The sequence below is a fragment of the Chrysemys picta genome, chromosome 1 (assembly GCF_011386835.1).
Source record: "Chrysemys picta bellii isolate R12L10 chromosome 1, ASM1138683v2, whole genome shotgun sequence".
In the NCBI taxonomy this organism is placed as follows: Eukaryota; Metazoa; Chordata; order Testudines; family Emydidae; genus Chrysemys; species Chrysemys picta.
In genome coordinates, this window is record NC_088791.1 from 5,220,083 (window position 1) to 5,238,336 (window position 18,254).

Genomic DNA, 18,254 nt, shown 5'->3' on the forward strand with positions numbered 1-18,254 from the left:
CCAGAGTTCTGAAGGAACTCAGGTGTGAAATTGCAGGACTACTAACTGGTATGTAAGCGATCATTGAAATCAGCTGCTGCCCCAGGTGAATGGAGGATAGTTAAGGTGACGCCAGTTTTTATAAAAGGCTTCAGAGGGGATCCCACATGATATACTTTGAACAAGACTTGTGGCAATTGTCTAACAGTGGCAATATCAGTGATCTCCGGGGTCCTATTTCAATCCTACAGCATCTGACTCCGCTCCAAGTTTCATTTCTCAGCATGGGGCAGGACCCCAGCTGGTGGCACGCCGAGCAGGACGTTGCGCTAGCATTTCCTCGGTGCAGTAAATAGCTGGTGATCGGGACCGCAGCCCCATGGGCAGGGTGATTTCCCACCGTGCAATCTGCAGACGTGTCCCAGCCTGATGACTCCTGTGGTTATTGACATCCACCCGCTTCCCCAAGGCTCCATTTGTGGCTTCTGCTTCTACCCCTAATATTGGAGTTTTGTCACATCATATAATCTGGGGCTGCAGGCTCAGTGGGTAGAAACAGGGGGAGTGGGAAAGCCAGCCCTCAAGGCTCTGGTTAGAATAGCTACCAATGGTCCCTGGATAGTGGCTGGAACAGCAATTACCCAGGGTGGGATGTTAAAGACCAGATTGTCCCAGGCAAACCAGGGCCATTGGCACTTTCTGACGTAAGAGCCAGGTCCAGACAGCTCAGGTCTGTATGACTCCATACACAGATAACTCCCTACTTCCAGTGGGCAACTGATTTCTCAGCCCATCAAATGAGACTGACGTCAGTATAGCTTATCCTTAGGTGAATATTAATGAAGAAAAGAGAATTTAAAAGTATTTTTACCAGTTCTCCTCAGGGTTCTATCTTAGTGAGTCTGGCTCCCTCCTTCTTGCCGTATTTGACACACTCTGCCCCAGCTTTCTGGTGAGAAGAGACCAGGGAGCAGAACTCACCACGTGACACCTAGTTGTCCAGACCCAGGCTGCATTTGCTGCCTTAGAAGACAAAGCAGCTGGTGGATTTCCCCCTCTCTGGGGGGGTGGGTGCGCTAGTGTATTAGGTGGTGTGTGAATGTGATTTACCGGCAGAACCCATCCTAAGCTGCCTGGTTACACATGGGGTGCAGGCCCCATCACTGCAATCATCACCCACCCTAACCTGCTGTCAGCTGCCTCACGGACTCCAGTTTCTTGGCCTGCCTTCGGAGAATTCCCATCACTCTCCTTGTTGTGCGGGTAGCATGGAAATCTGAAATTCACATGAACAGTTAATGCAAAATGCGCCAGGTTGGTTAGAATGAATTTATTTTGTCCTTTGCACTTTTACAGCCACGTGGTGAGCTGGGTCTTTGAATAGCTCGCCTTCTTCTAATAACTGTCAAGAAAGAAAAAATGTGCTTTTCTGAACTTCCTTTGCTGTCTGCTTATTTTAGGGTAATGAAAGCAGAAAGACAGCATGAGGGGTGATGAATGGATCCAGTGGGATCTGAGAAACAAAAACTAAAAGTTGATATACATCACACTTTGTACATGGCTGCCCCTGCCCATCTGGAATAGGGGGGTAACTGCTTTCATGGATTCCCAGGGGGCTTCCGGCCAGGAGACATCTGGATCTCACTCACCTGAGCAGCTGCGGAGGCTTCGGTGAGTGTCCGACCCTGTGATCCTGCTGGGCAAGGGGCAGCCCCATCCCCCGTGAGGCTATGGTGAGGGGCAGCAACAGGGGAGGAGGCCACACGTGATGGCAGCCCCCCCGGCACCCACCGCAGGGCAGGCGAGGGGGCTTCCTGGACCTGAGAGGGGCCCTAGGAGCACGTGCAGTGACAGTGGTGCAGGGTGAGTGTGCTGCCGGGGAGGGGGGAGGGGGGGAACGGGGGTCCCTCCCCCGGAGCTTGCTGCTGCCAGAGGAGAGAGGGTTGGGGGGAGCACTCCTCTCTGGCCCTAGCCCCAGGGCAGCCTGTCTGCACCCCAAGCCCCTCATCCCTGCACCCCAACCCTCAGCCCAGACCCTGCACCCCAACTCCCTCCCCGAGCCTGCCCCCTGCATCCTAACTCCCTGCCCCAGCCCAGAGCCCGCACCCAAATGCCCTCCCAGATCCCGACCCTTTCCCTCTCCTGCACCCAAACTCCCTCCCAGAGCCCGTCCCCTGCACCCCAACTGCCTGCCCCAGCCCAGACCCAGCACCCCAACTCCCTCCCAGAGCCCCCCATCCCTCTCCTGCACAACAACCCCCTGCCCCAGCCTGCACCCCAACTCCCTTCCAGAGCCTGCCCCCACAACCCCATCCTCCTGTCCCAGCCCAGACACTACACCCCAACTCCCTCCCAGAGCCCGTCCCCTGCACCCCAACTGCCTGCCCCAGCCTAGAGCCAGCACCCAAATGCCCTCCCAAAGCCTGACCCTTCCCCTCTCCTGCATCCAAACTTCCTCCTAGACCCTTGGGGAGGGGAAGCTGGGGAAGGGGGAGAGAGGTGACTTGGACCCGTTCTGGGCACCACCAAAAATGATACAAACCTGCTGTCCCTGTCCACACCGTCCCTGATCTTTTTTTTTTTGTCTGATATTTTTAAGACCCCGTTCTTCTTGTCTCTAACATTTCTTGCCAGTTGTAACTCATCCCTGGCCTTGGCTTTCCTGATTTCGTCCCTACACGCTCCTGCTATTCCCATCCTTGGTGCCGGGCCCCTCCTTCCCCAGACAATGAGTGTGAGCGGAGACCACATCTCTCTGCACCCGGCTTGTCTCATCCCCCTGTTACATCTGGTCTGCTTTGACCGTGGGCTCTTGGGGGCTGACACTGTCACTTCCTGGGTCTGTGCAGAGCAGAGCACCATGCGGTCCCAGCCTGGGGAGGGTCTCTAGGCACTGCCTCCCCTAACGTAATGAGCGGTAGTTAATAACAGGAATGGGGGCAGGGTGGCTAACAAGACTGTGGGGACACGGCTCCCTCCTAGCTGGTAGGTACCTCAGAGACTCAACCCTGCAGGGAGCCTGCGCAGAGACCAGGACATGAGATGGGAAGATGCAGCCCCCGCCCTACATGCCCTGCAGAGTTGCCTGGACCCACAATCAGCCCTGGCACAGCGGAGGGCGGCAGGGGAAGGGCATTCTCAGGGAGAGAGGGAGTGATGTCTCTCCTGCTGCTCCTCCTCCCCGTCCTGGGCGCCTGCCAGCTCTTCTTGCAATGGGTCAGGAAGCTGAAACTTAGAAAAATGAAACCTAAAGGGACTGTGAGGAAACAGAAAGAGCCCGGACAGGAAATGCAGCAGGCCGTGGTGAGCCTCCACCCCCTGCCAGCCTGCCCCACTCTGGGGCGAATGCACTCTGCTGGCAGCCCCCACCCCCTGCCAGCCTGCCCCACTCTGGGGCGAATGCACTCGGCTGGCAGCGCCCACCCCCCTGCCAGCCTGCCCCACTCTGGGGCGAATGCACTCGGCTGGCAGCCCCCACCCCCTGCCAGCCTGCCCCACTCTGGGGCGAATGCACTCTGCTGGCAGCCCCCACCCCCCTGCCAGCCTGTCCCACTCTGGGGCGAATGCACTCGGCTGGCAGCCCCCACCCCCTGCCAGCCTGCCCCACTCTGGGGTGAATGTGCCCAGCCAGCAAGGTCTCAGGCTGCTCTGAGAGCCTTGCATGACCGGGGCTGGGGAGCACAGGGGACATGATGGGATTTGTGCCTTTAAGGATCCTTTTGTGCATCTCCAGCAAGGGACTCTCAGCTGGGAGCTGGTCAGGGCCCGTTAACCCTCGCACGTCCAGGTCTCAGGCACCGACACCCCCCCAACAAAAAGCAACAACAGTTTTGCACCCCCTTTAAATAAAATGCTCTAGGTGTGGCTGTAGGATGTTGGCTGTTCCCTCCTTGCCCCTCAATGATGGGAGAGTCCCCCCAAAACAACTGAGGCAAAGGACGTAGGCAAAAGATTCCCTGAGTTGGCTGAAGTTGGCTTTTTTAAGCCTATTGTCTTTATGCTGCTGCTTCCCCTCCTTCCTTCCCTTCGGATAATGACAGAGATGTTCCTCACCCTGTGCTGTTACTCAGGTTCTTTGAGATGTGTGTCCGACAGGCGCTCCACTTCTCATCCACTTACACCTCACACACCTTTGACTGGAGATTTTCGGTGGTAGTGCCTATTCAACCTGCTCATGCACCCTACATCTCCTCATGCCCCCCACCAGGCTACATAGCCCTTGTCACTGAGCTTGGGGGAGACAAGGCCCTGCACCCCCGGCTTCCTGCGATTCACCATGACTCTCAGCCAGCCAGTAAAACAGAAGGTTTATTTAGACGACAGGAACACAGTCCAAGACAGGTCTTGCAGGTACAGACAACGGAACCCCCTCAGTTAGGTCCATCTTGGGGGGCCCCAGACAGGCCAGAGCCCCATCTGGGCTCCCCTCCATTTTCTCAGCCAGCTCCAAACTGACTCACTCTCCAGCCCCTCCTCTCCCTTCGTCCCTTTCCCGGGCCAGGAGGTCACGTGATCCCTTTGTTCTCCAACACCTTCAGCTGGCACCTTGGTAGAGGAGGGGCCCGGGTCATTAGTTGCCAGGAGACAGAGTGTCGGCCATTTTCTGTCCAGACAGCATCACATCTGCCCTCTAGGGCTCTGCAACAATCACACCCCCTTCTCCCACCACCTAGATACTTAAGAACTGCATAGGGGAAACTGAGGCACCCACACAGTATTCAGAGAAAACATTAAAAACAGTCCCACTTCGTCACAGCCCTACGTGGGCAAACTACCCTCAGGGCCTTCTCCACCACAAAGTCCCGCAGGGGCACTCTGAAACAGCGGGGAAGGAGGGCAAGTAGTGGAGCAGCCAGGGACACACATCTCGAAGAACTCCAGCTATTGCGCCGGGGGGAGTTTGTTCTCCTCCCTCTTCAAGTAGTGTCCCTACATGTGCCTCACTTCAGGGGACTCCTGAGCAGAACCCCCAGCTGAGGAAGGGGCTTCAGCGCAAAGTCCAAGACTGAGGACAAAACTGCATTTCCAAGGGCAGCATCTGCTCACGAAGCCTGCGCCACCACACAATGCTTGGAAAGGGTGTGTACAGAAGCCAAGATGCAGCCATGCAAATCTCCACAACAGGAACTTCTCTGAGTGACACGGCAGAGGTATAAAGGGATCTTGTGGAGAGGGCCAGCACCCTAGAGAGAGGTTGTACTTTGGCACATTCAGAGCATGATATAATACAACCAGAAATCCCCCTGGAGAGTCCCTGAGTGGCGACTGTTGACCCTTTAGATATACAGCAATAGATACTGTGGAGGAAAGGACCCCCCCTCCCCCTCCAATTGCCTAGGCCTCTGTTTGCTGGCCTGGGCCTGCTTTGTAGCTAACAGACCTAAACCTCAACCAAACTAAGGCCTAGTCTACACTACAAGTTTAGGTCGAATTTAGCAGCGTTAAATCAAATTAAGCCTGGACACGTCCACACGACAAAGCCGGTTTTTTTTACTTAAAGGGCCCTTTAAACCGGTTTCTTTACTCCACCTCCGATGAGGGGATTAGTGCTGAAATCGGCCTTTCCAGATCGGATTTGGGGTAGTGTGGACGGAATTCGACGGTATTGGCCTCCGGGAGCTATCCCAAAGTGCTTCATTGTGACCGCTCTGGACAGCACTCTCAACTCAGATGCACTGACCAGGTAGGCAGGAAAAGCCCTGCGAACTTTTGAATTTCATTTCCTGTTTGCCCAGCGTGGAGAGCACAGGTGACCACACAGAGCTCATCGGCACAGATAACCACGGAGTCCCAGGATCACAAAAGAGCTCCAGCATGGACCGAACGGAGGTACGGGATCTGCTCGCCATATGGGGAGACGAATCAGTGCTAGCTGAACTCCATAGCAGTAAATGAAATGGCAAAATATTAGAAAAAGTCTCAAAGGCCATGAAGGACAGAGGCCATAACAGGGACGCACAGCAGTGCCGTGTGAAAATTAAGGAGCTAAGGCAAGCCTACCACAAAGCCAGAGAGGCAAACGGAAGGTCCAGGGCAGAGCCGCAGACATGCCGCTTCTACACAGAGCTGCATGCGATCCTAGGGGGTGCAGCCACCACTACCCCAACTGTGTGCTTTGACTCCGTCAATGGAGAAGCACGCAACAGGGAAGCGGGTTCGGGGTACGAGGAAGATGATGATGAAGACAATGAAGATAGCTCACAGCAAGGAAGCGGAAAAACCGGTTTCCCCAACAGCCAGGATATGTTTATCACCCTGGACCTGGACCAGTAACCCCCGAACTCACCCAAGGCATGCTCCCAGACCCTGAGGGTGCACAAGGGACCTCTGGTGAGTGTACCTTTGTAAATATTACACATGATTTAAAAGCAAGCGTGTTTAATGATTAATGATTAATCTCTCCTGTCAATCGCGGCCAGTACAGCTACTGGAAAAGTCTGTTAACGTGTATGGGGATGGAGTGGAAATCCTCCAGGGACATCTCCAGAAAGCTCTCCTTGATGTACTCCCAAAGCCTTTGCAAAAGGTTTCTGGGGAGGGCTGCCTTATCCCGTCCGCCATGGTAGGACACTTTACCACGCCAGGCCAGTAGCAAGTAGTCTGGAATCATTGCATAACAAAGCATGGCAGCGTATGGTCCCGGTGTTTGCTGGCATGCAGACAACATCCATTCCTTATCTCTCTTTTTTATCCTCAGGAGAGTGATATCATTCATGGTCACCTGGTTGAAATGGGGTGATTTTATTAAGGGGACATTCAGAGATGCCCGTTCCTGCTCGGCTGAACAGAAATATTCCCCGCTGTTAGCCACGCTGTGGGGGGGAGGGGTGAAGTGATCATCCCAGAGAATTGGCTGTGGGCAGGGAAGGGGGTTAGTTGGGTTTGTGGTGCATGTTAACCCGGAAACTGCAGCCCCTCCTTTTACATTGCAAACCCATTTTAAATGGCCAACCCAATGGGTGCTTGGTATGGGAAATAAGGGCACTGCTGTTTGAAACCATTCCCACATGTTATGAAGGTTAAAAAAGCCAAAAGACTGTGGCTTACCATGGCTGCCTGCAAGCCGAATTCTGTTGCCTGGCACTGCGTGAGTGATCTCTCACACCAAACCGGCAGGCCCTCAATATAAGAGGAAAAATGCGACCTTGTAATGAAAGCACATGTGCTGTGTAATGTGAACAGCAAAATTTAACGTGAAAGAGTGTACCCATTGTTCTCTAAAATGTGTCTTTTTTAACCACCTCTCCCTTCTCCTCCACCAGCTGCAAATGTTTCTCCTTCACAGAGGCTAGTGAAGATTAGAAGGGGAAAACAGCAGACTCGGGATGATATGTTCTCGGAGCTCCAGATGTCCTCCCATGCTGACAGAGCACAGCAGAATGCGTGGAGGCAGTCAATGTCAGAGTGCAGAAAAGCACAATATGAACGAGAGGAGAGGTGGCGGGCTGAATCGCGGGATGAACAGAGCAAGTGGTGGGCTGAAGAGGATAGGTGACGTCAGCTTGCTGGCAGAAGGCAAGAGTCGATCATCCGGCTGCTGGAGCATCAAACTGATATGCTCCAGCGTATGGTTGAGCTGCAGGAAAGGCAGCAGGAGCAGAGACCGCCACTACAGCCCCTGTGTAACCAACAGCCCTCCTCCCCAAATCCCATTGCCTCCTCACCCAGATGCCCAAGAACGCGGTGGGGGGGCCTCCGGCCACCAAGCCACTCCACCCCAGATGATTGCCCAAGCATCAGAAGGCTGGCTTTCAATAAGAGTTAAAGTTTTAAAGTTTTAAACTGCAGTGTGTCCTTTTCCTTCCCTCCTCCCCCACCCCTCTCGGGCTACTTTGGCAATTATCCCCCTAGTTGTGTGATGAATTAATAAAGAATGTATGAATGTGAAGTAACAATGACTTTATTGCCTCTGCAAGCGGTGCTCGAAGTGGGGAGGGGAGGGTGGTTAGTTTACAGGGAAGTAGAGTGAACTGAGGGGGGGGCGTCGGTACATCAAGGAGAAACAAACAGAAGTTTCACACCGTAGCCTGGCCAGTCACAAAACTGATTTTCAAAGCTTCTCTGATGCGCACCGCGCCCTGCTGTACTCTTCTAACCGCCCTGGTGTCTGGGTGCGCATAATCAGCGGCCAGGCGATTTGCCTCAACCTCCCACCCCGCCATAAATGTCTCCCCCTTACTCTCACAGATATTGTGGAGCGCACAGCAAGCAGCAATAACAATGGAGATATTGGTTTCGCTGAGGTCTGAGCGAGTCAGTAAGCTGCGCCAGCACGCTTTTAAACATCCAAATGCACATTCCACCACCATTTGGCACTTGCTCAGCCTGTAGTTGAACAGGTCCTGACTACTGTCCAGGCTGCCTGTGTACGGCTTCATGAGCCATGGCATTAAGGAGTAGGCTGAGTCCCCAAGGATAACTATAGGCATTTCAACATCCCCAACGGTTATTTTCTGGTCCAGGAAGAAAGTCCCTTCCTCCAGCTTTTGAAACAGACCAGAGTTCCTGAAGACGCGAGCATCATGTATCTTTCCTGGCCATCCCACGTTGATGTTAGTGAAACATCCCTTGTGATCCACCAGGGCTTGCAGCAGCTTTGAAAAGTACCCTTTTCGGTTTATGTACTCGGTGGCTTGGTGCTCCGGTGACAAGATAGGGATATGGGTTCTGTCTATTGCCCCACCACAGTTTGGGAATCCCATTGCAGCAAAGCCATCCACTATGACCTGCACGTTTCCCAGAGTCACTACCCTTGATATCAGCAGGTCTTTGATTGCGTTGGCTACTTGGATCACAGCAGCCCCCACAGTAGATTTGCCGACTCCAAATTGATTCCCGACTGACCGGTAGCTGTCTGGCGTTGCAAGCTTCCACAGGGTTATCGCCACTCGCTTCTCAACTGTGAGGGCTGCTCTCATCCTGGTATTCTGGTGCTTCAAGACAGGGGAAAGCAAGTCACAAAGTTCCATGAAAGTGCCCTTATGCATGCGAAAGTTTCGCAGCCACTGGGAATTGTTCCACACCTGCTACACGATGCGGTCCCACCAGTCTGTGTTTGTTTCCCGGGCCCAGAATCAGCGTTCCACGGCATGAACCTGCCCCAGTAACACCATGATTTGCACATTGCTGGGGCCCGTACTTTGTGAGAGGTCTATGTCCATGTTAATTTCTTCATTACTCTCGTCGCCGCGATGCAATCGCTGCAATCGCCTCCTTGTCTGGTTTTGCTTTGGCATGTTCTGGCTCTGCATATACTCCAGGACAATGCGCGTGGTGTTCATAGTGCTCATAATTGCCGCGGTGATCTGAGCGGGCTCCATGATTCCAGTGCTATGGTGTCTGGGCTGAAAAAAGGCGCGAAACTATTGTCTGACGGAGGGAGGGAGGGGCGAGTGATGACATGGCTTACAGGGAATTAAAATCAACAAAGGTGGCTGTGCATCAGGGAGAAACACAAACAACTGTCACACAGAATGCCCCCCCCCCAAAGATTGAACTCAAAACCATGGGTTTAGCACGCCATTGATTTCACGGACGGAGGGGGAAGCAAATGAATACAGAACAAATCTGGTCTATCTATCTTTTACATCTTAGGCTGGCAGCAGACGGTGCAGCATGACTGATAGCCATCGGCATCTTCTGGGTGCTTGGCAGAAGATGCTGCATTACGATTGCTAGCCATCATCGTCAAGACAGTGCAATAGGACTGCTGGCAGGACTGAGTCTCCAGGAGACAAAACATGTCTGCCCAGGAGCCTCTGACTGAACTCACTGAGTAGTACGACGATGATGGATACCAATCGTAATAAACCATCTACTGCCAAAAGGCAAGGGGCTGCGGCTGTGTAGCAATGCAGCCCCACGTCTACCAGCACCCAGATAACCGATGACGGCTACCCGTCATACTGCACCGTCTACTGCCAAAAGGCAATTAGCTGCTGATGTGTAGCAATGCAGTACCATGTCTGCCGGCACCAGAGGACATATGGTGACGGTGAGCTGAGCTGAGCTGAGCGGGCTCCGTGCTTGCCGTGGTATGTCGTCTGCACAGGTAACCCAGGGAAAAAAGGCGCAAAATGATTGTCTGTCGTTGCTCTGACGACATGTACCCAGAATCCCCCACGACACTGTTTTTGCCTCATCAGGCATTGAGATCTCAACCCAGAATTCCAATGGGCGGCGGAGACTGCGGGAACTGTGCGATAGCTACCCACAGTGCAACGCTCTGGAAGTCGACGCGAGCCTCGGTACTGTGGATGCAGTCCGCCGACTTAATGCACTTAGAGCATTTTATGTGGGGACACACACAATCGACTGTATAAAAACGATTTCTATAAAACCGGTTTCTATAAACTCGACCTAATTTCGTAGTGTAGACATACCCTAAGATAGTGTTCCATGACTGCGGCAGAGGGCGGGGGGGTAGAAAAAGCCCCAAAAGCAGGAACTATTTGCAATATGTGCCTTATGCTTAAGAAATGTGCTAACTGCTTGAGGAAGATAAGATTATAATCAAATAGGCGTGAAGCTTTGTAACGGTAATCTATAGGCCTAAAACATGTGCAACTGTAACCCATGCCCTCCCTTATACCAGTTAAGTAACTACCCCTTGAGATCATTGTACCCCGTGACAAGCATGGTGTAATGGTACCCCATAAAAGGTATGGTTGCTAAACACTGGAAAGTACCAGTGGAGACCCTAACCCATATTACATCCACATTGGAAAGTACCAAAAAGACCCAAGAAGACCCTGTGACGTTATTGATATAATCTGGGACCATATAGATCATTGTTGCAACCAAGGTCCTGTAGTGGCACCCAAATCTTGTATAAAGGGGGTCAAATGGGGTGTCTAAGACAAGGTTATGGTTTGCTGGTTATGATTATGCTGTCTATATGTGTGTATCACTTTTGTAGTTGAAGTTATGAATATTGGCTCTATACTGTCTGTATTTCAAACTTATGCTATGCTTCTGGGTGACATCCCAGACAAACTGGTGTTAGCTCTGCCTAGCCTGCTTGATGGCCCATTAAGGACCATCAGCTATACAATGGACCCATTGAGAGAAGGCAGATACGCCTTGTAACTCAGCAAAGTATGCAGGGACTGGCCCATGTGACTCCAGACTCCATTTTGCTGTAATTTTCCACAGTAAGAACAAGGAGGTGTTCTTACACCTGGAAAAGACTATATAAGGCTGATGCCTCATCTCCATCTTGTCTTCAATCCTGCTTCATACCTCTGGAGGAACTTTGCTACAAGCTGAAGCTTTGAACAAAGGACTGAGGACCCATCCCAGCGGGGGATGTATTCCAGAGACTTGATTTGAACCTGCAGTTTATTCCATCGCTGCTGCAAGCCTGAACCAAGAACTTTGCCATTACTGTATGTAATTGATTCCATTTAACCAATTCTAACTCTCATCTCTATCTTTTTCCTTTTATGAATAAACCTTTAGATTTTAGATTCTAAAGGATTGGCAACAGCGTGATTTGTGGGTAAGATCTGATTTGTATATTGACCTGGGTCTGGGGCTTGATCCTTTGGGATCAGGAGAACCTTTTTCTTTTACTGGGGTATTGGTTTTCATAACCATTTGTCCCCATAACGAGTGGCACTGGTGGTAATACTGGGAAACTGGAGTGTCTAAGGAGATTGCTTGTGAGACTTGCGATTAGCCAGTGGGGTGAGACCGAAGTCCTCTTAGTCTGGCTGGTTTGGTTTGCCTTAGAGGTGGAAAAAACCCCAGCCTTGGGCTGTAACTGCCCTATTTGAGCAATTTGTCCTGAGTTGGCACTCTCAGTTGGGTTCCGCCAGAACCGCATTGTCACAGACCCTAACCCCTGTCATGTGTTAATTCCAAATAAGGGCAATTATTACTTAAATGTATGATGTATTTGCGGTTTTCAGCTTTATATACTCGGGTGATGCTTTGTATCGGGGGGCGCAGTATCCAATCTGCTACTCCCCAGTGCGTTGGTGTGTGTTCAATAAACGGGCCTCAGGCTTGAGTCTCTGATCAAATTACTGCCCGGGTGGTCATTTCCAAGACAACACAAATAATCTAGATGACTTTCTGAGGACTTGGTGCTGTCTAGATAGAAGGCTAGTGCCCTGCCAAAATCCCGGGTGTGTAGAACAGCATCTTCCTCTTTGGACTGATGTGGTTCAGGAAACATAGTGGGAGATGGATAACTTGGTTGATATGAAACCTTGAGTAAAAATTGAGGATGTAGACATAGAGAAACCTTATCCTTGAAGAACACTGTAAATGGAGCGTCTGCCATTCGAGCCCCTATTTCCCCTACCCTTTGCCCAGAGATGCTAGCCACCAGGAAGGCCAGCTTCATAGATAGGTTAACAAGGGAACAGGTAGCCATTGGCTCAAGATACGTTTCATCGGGCGTCTAAGAACTAAATTCAGATACCAAACTGGGGTGGTTTCTCAACGTGAGGGAAAATGTTTCCCAAACCCTTGAGGATCCTTACAGTAGTGGGATGAGCAAACAGCAAGAATCCCTCAGTCAGGGAGTGGAATGCTGTTATAGCCACCAGGAAGACCCTGGTGGAACTGAGAGATAATCCTGTCATTTTCTATTGTAGTAGGCAGTCCTGAACAGCTGAAAGAGAAGAATGAGCAAGTGGAAAATTTCACTGGTCACACCAAATGCTAAATCTCTTCCACTTTTCAAGGTAGGTATAACTCGTGGTATGTTTTCTGCTGTTCACAATACCTATTGTACCTCCAAAGAACAGGAAGTCCCTATTGCCATGAACTGTTGAGGAACCAGACTTTGAGGTGAAGAATTCTTAGTTTGGAGAGAAGAGTTTGACTGGTATCCTGAGACAGAAGATAAGGGATGGCTGGAAGGCTGATTGCCTGACAAATGACCAGGTCAATCAGGTAAGGGTACCGTGTTGGAACTGTTAAAATGATTTTGGTATTGTCTTGTTTGATTTTGTTTATCAACCTGGGAATGAGTAGCATTGGAGGAAATGCATACAGAAGATCCCTTGGCCACAGAACGAGGAAAGCATTGCCCAGTGAGTGAGGATCTAACCCCTCTCTTGAGCAAAACTGTCTGGACTTTTTGATGGTAGTGATGGCAAAGAGGTCTACATCGGGAAATCCCCAGATCCAAAATGTTCCACTCGGTGTCCGAGAAGCCAACTCCCATTTGTAGTACTGGGGGAAGTGCCTGCTGAGATCGTCAGCCATTGTATTGTGTATGCCCGGAAGGTAAGCTGCAGAACTTGGGATGCCATTAGCTATGTACCAGTTCCACAGCTTTACTGCTTCGGCACAAAGAGAAGGGGATCTTGCCCATCCTTGCCCGTGGATATAGAACATACAGGCGATGTTCTCTGTCATGATTTTTATAGATCTGCTGCTGATTACCGGCAGTAAGTGGATATAGGGATTCCTGACTGCCCTCAGCTCCAGGAGGTTGATATGCAACCGTGTCTCCTGAGCAGACCATTTGCCCTGAGTAGTGTGGGTCCCCTAAGTGCACTCCTTAACCCATCAAAGATGCATCTGTCCTTATAGTAATGGAAGGAGGTGGTTCGACTAATGGGATACCCGTACAAAGGTTTTTAGGGTCTTTCCGCCAACTGACAGAATCTCCTACCAGATGGCTAACACTAGTTTGTTCAGACTGAGTATAAATAGTCCCAAGCCAGCCCTGCAAACATCAGAGATGTAGCCTGGCGTGCTGCATTACAAATGTACACGCTGCCATGTGTCTGAGTAGCAAAAGGCAATTTGTGGTTAATATCTGTGAGCTGATCTGTATCATTGAGATGAGGTTTTTTAATGTCATGAATCTGTCTATAGGAAGGTAAGATCTGGTTGATACTGTTTCTACAGAAGTTCCTATGATCTTTATCCTTTGCACAGGGCTCAGAGTGGATTTTCTGAAGTTGAGGTGTAGATCCAACCTCAGGAAGAGGGACATTAGTGTCTTTGTTTCACGGAGAACTTCATTTAAAGATTTACCCTTCAGAAGCCACTTGAGATATGGAAATACAGTTATTCCCTGAGGAGGAAGATATGCTGCCACCACTGCTGGTACTTTTGAGAATACCATCTGGGCAGAGGAAAGGATGAAAGGACGTACCCAATACTGAAAGTGATCCAGGCATAGTGAAAACGGAAGAAAGCTCTTGTGGGATGAGTGAATTGTGTCATGAAAATAGGCGCCCTGAAGGGTGACGTCTGAAAACCAATCCCCTGGTTCCAATGCTAGAATTGTGGCTGTGAGAATCATCATCCTGGTTTTTCTTTTTTGTGATTTCACAAAGTAGCTTACAAGTCTTATATCTGAAATTGGTTTCCTCCTCCTCCTCCCCCCCCCATTCTTTTTTAGGGCAGGAAATCATTGGAGTAAAACCCATTTCCTCTGAGTTGGTCTGGAACTGATCATATGACCCCATACACAGAAGGGAGTTGATCTCTTGTTTCAGCAGATGTTTGTGGCCCCTGAAGGTTGACGGGAAAGGAGGTGGGGGGTGGAGGGATGTAAAATGGGTGGAGTACCCTGATCTTATAACTTCCAACACCCATTTATCTGATGTAATCTGCTCCATGGGTATTGAAAATGAGAGTGGAAGTCTCTGCAGGGATGGAGGAGAGTAGGATGGTGTAGATGCAGCTCTGTTATGATGTGGGGTAGTTACGAGTTGTCAAGCCTGTCAAAAAACTGTCATATAGAAGACATCCAAGGCTGAGTAGCAGAAGTAGAAGAAGTGGATGCTCTCTTCCTCTGAGCCTTGATTTCTTTCTGGTGGTTCGAAGGGTCTCTGGAAACCTGAAACTAGAGGCGGGGAGACCTCTGTGCTGTTTGAGATCTGCTAAACTTTTACTTGTTTGGAATTCTTTAAGGTTTGCAAAGATTCATCCATGGATGCAGCAAACAGTTTGAGACCATCAAAGGGGAGGTCCTCAAACACGTTTCGGACCTCCCTTGGAAACTCAGACAACTGGAGCCATGCAGATCTACACATGACTACTTCTGTAAAGGTGGTATAAGCCACAATGTGAGCTATCCAAAGAGGCCTGCAGGAACGTTTTAGCTAGCAGCTGGCCCTCATTAATAATGGTCTGAAATTGTTCACACTGTTCTGTTGGCAGATGCTCAATAAAGGTGGTACATTTGGCTTAATTTGGGTGGGGCTGTACTTTGCCATGAGAGCCTGATAGTTTGAAGTCCTAACATGTCCTGAAGTGTCACAGATGGGGAAGTCTAACGGCTGAATACATCCAGACACTTCAAGCCCCTATCTTATGGAGGTGCCTTCCTGTGGTGGTGTCTGCCCCATGCATTCACCACCTCCACAACCAGAGCGTTGGGTGCAGGATGAGTAAACAAAAATTCAGACTCCTTAGCTGGGACATAGTGTTTTTTAGTGGCTCTTTTGCATGTGGTGGTATTGTTACCGGGGTCTGCCAGATGGTTTTGGCAAGGTCCAGCAAGGCCTCATTGATAGGTAATGGAACTTGGGCGGGGGGAGGGGAGATTGGAATTATTAATAATAGTAGAAAGTATTAATACAGGAGACCACCAGCCGCTAATTTAACCATATACCCCTTTATTTAGTCCAAAGGCCAAATGGTATTTTATACAATTGCTCTAAATACGCATGACAGCCTGAAACTAAGCAGTCATTACACCCAATACAGTAACTCAGTATTCATAAGCATGTGTTCAGTATACTTACAAATAGGCCAGACCTGGGGATGGCTTTCTCATTCTGGCATGCCCCAGCGTGATCAGATAGAGTCTCACAAAGAACCTTCCAATTCATAACTGTTTTTATACCACTAACAAACAACGTAATTGTCGTTGCCAATTACTGACTTTGGCTTCAAACCAATTTGAGACAATTCACCCTTATTTCCAGTCTTAATCCAGATACATTTTATAACCTCCTTTTCTCCCAAGGTCTTTCCACCCCTCTTCCTTGCCGATCAACAGATTTTCCATTCCACCTGGGCTCACAATGCCCTAATTGTTAGATAACACTAGTATGTGTGGTGGGAAAGTTTGTGTTGCCTCTTTTTAAGACAGTTTCTTTTTGTCTTATTTGAAACCGTTTACAGCCACCCCCTATCAGTCAGAGGCCTTATTTTTAGAAACATCCCCTTATCTCAGTGGCTCTCAACCTTTACAGATGACTGTACCCCTTTCAGGAGACTGATTTGTCTTGCATACCCTAAGTTTCACTTCACTTAAAAACTACTTGCTTACAAAATCAGGCATAAAAATACTAAAGCATCTCAACAGACTATTCCTGGCAAATTGCTGACTTTCTCGTTTTTACCATAGAATTATCAAATAAATCAATTGGAATATAAATATTGTACTTTGTAGCGAGGCGGTGGGATACCCCACAGCCCCGCTGACGGCCGAACCTCCAACGTGGGCAGAGCCACCGGGTCCGGCGCCCGCCCCTCCGAGGTCACGGCCCCGACCCGGAGGTATAAAAGCTCGCCTGCAGAGCTAAGTGGAGCCCAGGCCGGCGGAGAGAGCAGACGTCCATGGCCGAGCTCCCGCTTGGGAAACAGCCGCAGGCCGCGACCGGCCTGCTGACGCACCGGGGCAGTCGAGCCTACCTCTCGCCCGGTACCCCGAGGAGGACTGGCCAAGCCTGCCCCGTGCCAGCTACCCCGAGGAGGAGCCGAGCCTGCCCTTCGCTACCAACCCCGAGGAGCCCATGCTGGTGGAGAGCACCGACGACACTAAGACGGCCCAGGTACCATACGAGGGGGAGTGTGGAAGTAGCCCGGGGGCAGCCGACCCCAGTCTGGCTGCTGCACTGCCAGAGCCGATGTCAGTGTGTTGCACCAGGATCCCCACTGACAGCAGCAAGTTTCCGTCACTGCTAGGGCCCCGGGCTGGGACGCCGTGGAGTGGGCGGGTCTGCGTCCCCCCAGCCACCCACTCCTTGAGTGGCAGACTCCCCCTGTTTCCCCTGGCCTAGAGAGGCTGGGGGCTGCTACAAACCCTGACCCAGCCCTTGCTTAAGGCCTGGGTTACTGACTGACTATTTGCTTGCTGCCCCGCCCTGACCTAGGGCCTGGGCTGCTACAAACTGACCCAGCCCCTGCTTAAGGGCCTGGGCCTCTGACTGACTATTTGCTGGCTGCCCCACCCTGACCTAGGGCCCGACTATTATTTCCTCACTTCAGAGGGTTTCATTTTTATGTGGGCAGATAGCTGGAACTATAGGAGAAGTTGACCTTTACTAGAAGCAATTTCTTCATATAGGCGGTTATTATGTTTTATAAACAAGTGGTTATCATGTTCTTACAGACAGGCAGTTATCATGTATTTCATAAACAAGCGGTTATTCTGTTGCTAAGGCCTACTGCATTGCTTCCTTCCCCTCCCTCCTCTGGTGAAAGTCCATGACCGTATTTGGCAGGGAATTGTACAGCATGAGGCCGGGCTGCCCACTGCCCTGTGCAGGTACCTTGAAGTGAATGAGGGAGAGCTCCTCTGTGCTATGGGCCCCATCCTCTGCACACAAGCACAGCCCCTGTGCTCAGGGCAGTGCAGGCTGTTCCCACCCGGGTGACACGAACACCCCAAGGTGGTGAGGAAGGGCTGGCCGGAGGCTGGGACACGGCCAACCTGGTCACTGCACGGGGCTGTGGAGTTGATTGGGAGCGTAACAGGGAGCGCACTGCGGTGTGGTAATGGTGAGTGACCCTGTCTGTGTGCGGGGAAACCCCCTTGGATCTAAAAACAAGGGGAAAAAATCAATCAGGTATTAAGAAAAAGGCTTTTAATTAAAGAAAAGAAAGGTAAAAGAAAACCCTCTGGGAGAGATTAGCATACCAGCTACTCTCACAGACAACAGATTCCAGACTCAGAGAATGTTCCCCTGGGCAAAAACTTACACAAAAAATACCCAAATACCCAATTTGACTAAGGGGGTTGGATCTGGATCCACCAGGAGTTGGTGGGAGAAAGGAGGGGGGATGGTTAATTTCTCCTTGTTTTAAGATCCAAGGGATTTGGATCTCTATTCACAAGGGAATTGGTGAAGAGTCTCCCAAGGCTACCCAGGGAAGGGAATTAGCACATTGGGAGTGGTGGCAGCGGACCAGATCTAAGTTGGTAGTTAAGCTTAGAAGTTTTCATGCAGGCCCCCAAATCTGTACCCTAAAGTTCAGAGTGGGGAAGGAGCCTTGACAACACACATTTCTTTAACCAAACTTAAGGTAACTTTAATTTTATATTTATTCTACAATGTCCCCACAGCACA